We start from the raw sequence: 6,724 nt of genomic DNA, 5'->3' as shown, positions 1-6,724 counted from the left end.
TATATTGTATCATTTATCTTGAATGTATCATAGATAAGCTGCTATATAACGATTGCCACTTCAGATAGCTGTGAAATTAGGTGATTAACTAGTTGTTACATAACCTTCTAATTTCTGTATAAGTCTAATTACATGAAACAGAAGTTGGTGTTTTGATTTTTTACTTTGCTTTTCTGTTTGGAGTGTCATTGCAACTACTGTATTGTAAAGGATGGAAAATAATTACATATGTTAAAAAAATATGAAACTTTATAAAGTAAAAAAATAATAAAAATAATGAATAAATAAATAAATAAAAAGGAAAAAAAATAAAGTTCATCTATTTCTGAAAGGATAATTTTAGCATCATTGATAAAATGCCATTCTTATATCAATATTTCCAGCCCATTGTTTATAGAGTACTCTATGTTTTTTATAAATTTTTTATTTGAGTATAGTTGACATGCAATATCACATTATTTTCAAGTGTACAACAGTGATTCAGCTTCTCTATATGTTCTGCTCACCACAGTGTACCTACCATCTATTACCATATAGCACTATTACAATATCATTGATTATATTCCTTGTGCTGTTCCTTTATTCCAGTGACTTATTCATTCCATAACTGGAATTCTGTATCTCCCATGTAGAATGCTCTATTATAATTTGTTTTAGCTGTTAATGGAATGGAGAATCAATCTCCTAAAGAAGCAGCATTAATTTGTCCTTATTTAAGGCGTAGGAAGAAAAGAATGGAATAAAGCTGAGAGTATCATTCTAGCAAAAGTTACTGGTACTGGCTGCAAGTAAGATGTGGTTAAGTAACTTGTTTCTGTATTGATTCTTGAGTATCATGAGTATATACAATGGAGGACTTTGGAAAGAGATGGCTTGAGAGGTGATTAATAAAATGAAAAGTAATAACTCGGAGACTATTTTTCTTTTCTTCTATAAGACTGTGTGTGTGTGTGTGTGTGTGTGTGTGTGTGTGTGTGTGTGTGTGTGTTAGTAATGTGGAGATTTTTTTCTGAATTAGTAATGCAGAGATTTTTAAAAACCATATCCCACCCAGTTGGAAACCAGCACCTGTGTTATTTTTTATTGCACTTATTTATTTATATATGTTTTCTTCTAGTCTGCGAGCCCCTGTAAGGGCATGGAACACATACTGTTTTCTACATCCCTGGTGTCGAACACAGTAAACATGTAATAAATGTTCATTAGATGAAATACCATAATATTTTGACATTTGCTATGATTTTTCTGAAATCATGTTTCAGTCCTAAGTAAGTTTACATTTATGGTTGACTATGGAATGGATCAATGTGAAAAAATAGCAAAGTTTTACTTTGCAACTTTATAAGAGTGAAAGAAATTTCTTGTTAGTTCACTGAGACCCTACTCAGATGGTAATTATATTTTTGTATAACTTTAACTTTTTAAAGCATACTTTCTTTATTTATCTTTTTGGTTGCTTCATTATTGGTGTATAAAAATGCAACCAATTTTGGTACATTGATTTTGTACCCTGTGACTTTGCTGAATTTATGGATCAGTTCTAGCAGTTTTTTGGTGGAGTCAATTGGGTTTTCCATGTAGAGTATCGTGTCATCTGGAAGAGTGAAAGTTTGGCTTCTTTGCCATTTTGGATGCCTTTTATTTCACTTTGTTGTCTGATTGCTGAGGCTAGGACTTCTGACACTATGTTTAAACAACAGTGGTGAAAGTGGACATCCCTGTCACGTTCCTGATCTCAGGGGGAAAGCTCTCAGTTTTTCCCCACTGAGGATGATATTAGTGGTGGGGCTTTCATTATGGCTTTTATGATGTTTAAGTATGTTTCTTTTATCCCAATTTTCCTGATGGTTTTTATTATTTTATGCTGTATTTTGTCAAATGTTTTTACTGCATCTATTGATCCTACGGTTCTTATCCTTTCTTCTATTAATATCATGTATCATGTTGATTGATTTGCAAATATTGAACCAGCCCTGCAGTCCAGGAATGAATCCCACTTGATCATGGTGAATAATTCTTTTAATATACTGTTGAATTTGATTTGGTGGTATCTTGTTGAGAAATTTTGCATTCATGTTCTTCAGCGATGTTGGACTATAATTCTCCTTTTTTGTGGGGTCTTTATCTGGTTTAGGAATCAAGGTAATTCTGGCTTCATACAATGACTCTGGAAGCTTTCCTTCTGTTTGTACTTTTTAGAATAACTTGAGAAGAATAGGTAGTAACTCTTCATTAAATATCTGTTAGAATTCCCCTGGGAAGCTATCTGGTCCTGGACTGTTGGGAGATTTTTGATAACCATTTCAATTTCTTTGCTGGTTATGGGTCTGTTGAAATTTTCTGTTTCTTCCCATTTGAGTTTTGGCATTTAGTAATTTGTCTGTTTCTTTGAGGTTCTCTAGTTTGTTGGCATATAATTTTTCATAGTATTCTCTAATAATTCTTTGTATTTTGTGGTATTAGTTGTGATCTCTCCTTTCATTTGTGATTTTATCTATTTGGGTCCTCTCTCTTTTTGAGAAGTCAGTCTAAGGGTTTATCAATTTTGTTAATTCTTTCAAAAGACCAGCTCTTAGATTCATTGATCTGTTCTACTGTTTTGTTGGATGTTATATTGTTTATTTCTGCTCTAATCTTTATTTTTTCTCTTCTGCTGCTGACTCTGGGCTGTCTTTCTAGTTCCTTTAGGTGTGAGGTTAGGTTATATATTTGGGACCTTTCTTGACCCTTGATTTGGTGTAGGCAGAACTCGCCTCCACTGTGGGTACCCATAGCCGCTCCCTGAGGCCTTGGGTTGGTGGTTGTGGGGAGAAAAATGGCGACCCCCAGACCCTTCTCTCTCTGTTTTTTTTCTTTCTCCATGTCCCCCCATTCACAATCCAGACCAGGCAAAGCACTTGGACTGGGGTGTATATGGGTGGATTTACTCTGCCTCCTCTTTCTGTATAGTCAGTGTAAGCCCCAGTCCCTTCTCGAGCCAAGCGTTGCAAATCACTCTTTTGGGTCCGATCTCCCTGCGCCGAGGGCATGATCAAGGTAGTCTGTGTTCTGTGTCCCACACTCAGCCTCGTTTCCAGATCTTTGTCCCTGCACTTTAATGATACTGCCTGAAATGTAATCCCGCAAGCTGGGGCACTTTCTAGCTGGGGATCAAGTAGGGGGGTGGTTCCTCCTGTTGCTGACTGAGTCTCTTGCATACCGTCTAGTCAGGGATCGGGGGATTTCTGAGACCAGGGCACCCAGCCCAAAGAAAGCTCCACAGTTAGAGATAGGAGGATCTCTCTCCAAACACCCTGCAGTTACAGATGGGCTGATAGGATCCCTCTCTGTCCTTGGCCACATTTTTTCTTTTTTCCAGGGACAGTTCTACGAGCAGTTTCAGCCAGTCTTTCTCTTCCCCATGTATGTTCCACAGAGGGGGCTCCCTCCCCACTGGGCCTCCGTGTCCAACCCATTTTTATCTTCCCCAGTTCCCAATCATGCACCTATGAGGCTGTCATCTTAGTGGACTCTCTCTTTTCCTCCCAGACTCTTGCAGTTCAGTGTCCTTTGACTTCAGCCCTTCTTTGAGAGATGCAAGCGGAAAGTACGGAACTCCCTATTTCTCTGCCATCTTATGTCCTCCTCCTCTTATCTCTGCAGGTACCTTAAGCATTCCTGCTGACTCCACGGGGCCCTGCTCTGTAACTCTGAGCAAGAATGGAACCTCCTTAAATCTCAATGCTTTATTTGAGTGTGGTGTCTGGAGGAGTGGAGCAGGCTCCTAAGCTACCTGCCTGCTCTGTAATCCTCTCAAGGATGCACTTGACTAGGGGTCCTTGACTGTAGCAGTGGATCATTCCTCTTGCCCAGACAGGGGAGGGTGGCCAGGCAGCAGCAGTACCTGCTCTAAGCCCCAGAGCTCCACTAACCTAGCTCTCATTCCATAGGAAGTGACGCTGAGGGTATGACCTGCAGGCTGAAGAGTCTACACTACCTCACATATTTTTTTGTCTACATACCCTCCTTCTGAGCCCAACCTCCTTCTACAGACACAGTCCAGGATTCCTCATAGGTCAAATCTGCTCCCTCATGTGTCTTAGCCGAAGCCAGGTCAGCAGGGCGGAGAATCGTCGCATGTTCTTTTCCTGAGGGAGGGAGAGAAAACAGGGCAGGAAGGGGGAGCACAGAGAGTAAGGACAGCACACACGGAATCTGATCAAGCCTCTTCTTTTTATTGAGAAAACACCCTATCTTATAAAGGTTTCAAGGCGGGAAAACAAGGCAGCTGACCTAGGTCGGTTGCTAGGAAACAGGTTAAGGGATTAAGACTGGAGTAAAAGAGGAACCAGACTAAAGTGTTTTAGCACAGCGCCTGAGGGGCTGATGCTACCCTGCCTGCAGGCGGTTGATCTTTGATCTTCTGGCTTCTCCTCTGACAGGGAGTGGCGCTCCCCTGCCTATTTGCAACTCCCCACAGGGAGTGACATTTCCGGCTAGTAAATGGCCAAACAGCTGAAATCTTTGCGGCTCCCAACACTCATGAAGAAAGCATGATGCCCAACCCCTATGTCTCATCCACCACTCCCATCCCTCCCCTCCCTCACCAGAGCCCTTCGGATAAAACCCTGACTCTCCCTCCTCAGCCAGATACCCAATACCATGAGGATGCTACTGGAAGTCTCTTGCCCCTTGAGATAAGCCTGAATTGCAATGTATTTTCCTCTTAGGACTGCCTTTGCTGCATCCCAAAGGGTTTGATATGTTTTCATTTTCTTTTTTTTCCATATATTTTTTTATTTCTTTTATAATTTCCTGGTTAACCCATTCATTCTTTAGTGGGATGTTCTTTAACCTCCATGTATATGGAGGCTTTCCAAATTTTTTCTGGTGGTTGATTTCAAGTTTCTTAGCATTGTGATCTGAAAATATACATTGTATGATCTCAATCCTTTTATCTTTTCAAGGGCTGTTTTGTGATCCAGTATATGATCTGTTTTAGAGAATGTTTCATGTGTACTCAAGAGGAATGTGTATTCCACTGCTTTTGGATGAAAACTTCTGAATATATCTGTTAAGTCCTTCTGGTCCAATGTGTCATTCAGAGGCATTGTGTCCTTACTGATTTTCTCCCTAGATAATGTGCCCATTGTTGTAAGTGGAGTATTAAAACCCCTACAATCACAGTATAACTATCTATACATTTATTTATGTTTGTGATTAATTTATATATTTGGATGCTTTCATGTTGGGGGCACAAACACATTTGTTAGCTCTTCTTGATGGATAGATCGCTTAATTATGATATATATGTATAATATTTATATAGTGTATATATATTATATCATAATTAAGCGATCTATCTATATCCATGTTATATATATCTATATATCCATACAATATATATCATATATGGCATATTAATATATTATATATTGTATGTGTTATGTGTTATATATAACATATATTGTATATATAACATATGTAAAATATATGTATAATATATATTTTTGACCAAAAATAAAATCCAAAAATATGAACCTGATTCCAAAGGAAAAAAGATATTATAAAGAAAAAGAGAAGAGATGGAAAGAAAAGAGAAAAAAGAGCAGTAGACTAACATACAAAATCGCAGGAGAGGAGCACTTGGGTGGCTCAGTCAATTAAGCATCTGCCTTGGGCTCCAATCATCATCTCACAGTTTGTGAGTTTGAGCCCCACATCAGGCTCTGTGATAATAGCTTGGAGCCTAGAACCTCTTCAGATTCTGTGTCTCTCTCTCTGCCCCTCTCCTGCTTGTGCTCTGTCTCTCTCTCAAAAATAAATAAACATTAAAAAATTAAAACCTCAGGACAGTTGTCTTTTGGTGCCTGGGACCAGTGGCTGTGCTGGTCTGGAGAAGAGGCCAGCTAGCTGCTTGGGTCAGTCTCACTCCAGTAGATAAGCAGTTGCCAGGCACAGAGGGGTGGGATTTGGTGTAAGTGGTCCCGCCTCCACTGGGGGGCCACTTGTCCTGTTTCTTGAAGTCCCACCATGTTGATGATAGGGAGAAAAATGGTGACATCCCAGTCTCTCCTCCCCAGACTGGAAGTCTCAAACTATGCTGTTCAGGCAGCCCTCACAGTAGTGGCCGGATTGTCCTGCTACACAGTTCTCCCATGCCTCCTAGGTGGTTGACTTGGATTCAAAACTTAATGTCTTGAAGGATCCCACACCATGAGGACCAGGTTCTGGGGTAGGACCACTCTGCCACCTCTTTTGTCCTTGGAGGGGTAATATACCCTCTTCCACAGTACTCAAGGGAGGGGACTCTGCTCCCAGGGCACCCCTGAGATCATTAACATGCAGCTTTTCTCCACCCCAGGAGTGTGCACATGGCACACGGCACACGAACACCTTCTGGAGGAAATCACACGCGTTTCCATTCTTCAGCTCCTAAGGCTGTTTGCAAAGTAGAGATTAGCACTTCCATATTTCTCATTCCCTGGTCCATGGTCTGGCGAGGTTTTTCTCTTGTCCTAACACAAAACCACAGTCCATAGCGTCTCTTTCTCTCCCTTTTGCTTTCTACATAAAGGGATCCCTCCCCTTCATGCCCATGCTGTTTTATGTCCCCCAATGTGCATACATGCACCTCTGTTCCACCAAGCTGTCGCCCTCCTGTTGAGATTTTTCTGTCACTCCGCAGCTCTCCTGTGTGTTCCAAGTGCTGTGACCTCAGTACAGCTGTGTTTGATGGACGAGA

The 6,724-nt window shown here is 40.5% G+C and overlaps 1 protein-coding gene and 1 pseudogene across 1 annotated transcript in view; one reads left to right on the top strand and one right to left on the bottom strand.

The window, feature by feature from the left end:
• RNF17 (ring finger protein 17) overlaps positions 1 to 6,724 on the top strand; it is a 122,730-nt gene that overhangs the window by 18,547 nt on the left and 97,459 nt on the right. The gene's annotated exons all lie outside the window — the stretch shown is intronic.
• LOC115290981 lies at positions 2,859 to 2,980 on the bottom strand (annotated as a pseudogene).

This window comes from Suricata suricatta, chromosome 4, assembly GCF_006229205.1.
Source record: "Suricata suricatta isolate VVHF042 chromosome 4, meerkat_22Aug2017_6uvM2_HiC, whole genome shotgun sequence".
Lineage (NCBI taxonomy): Eukaryota > Metazoa > Chordata > Mammalia > Carnivora > Herpestidae > Suricata > Suricata suricatta.
This window is presented reverse-complemented; position numbering and strand designations above follow the sequence as displayed.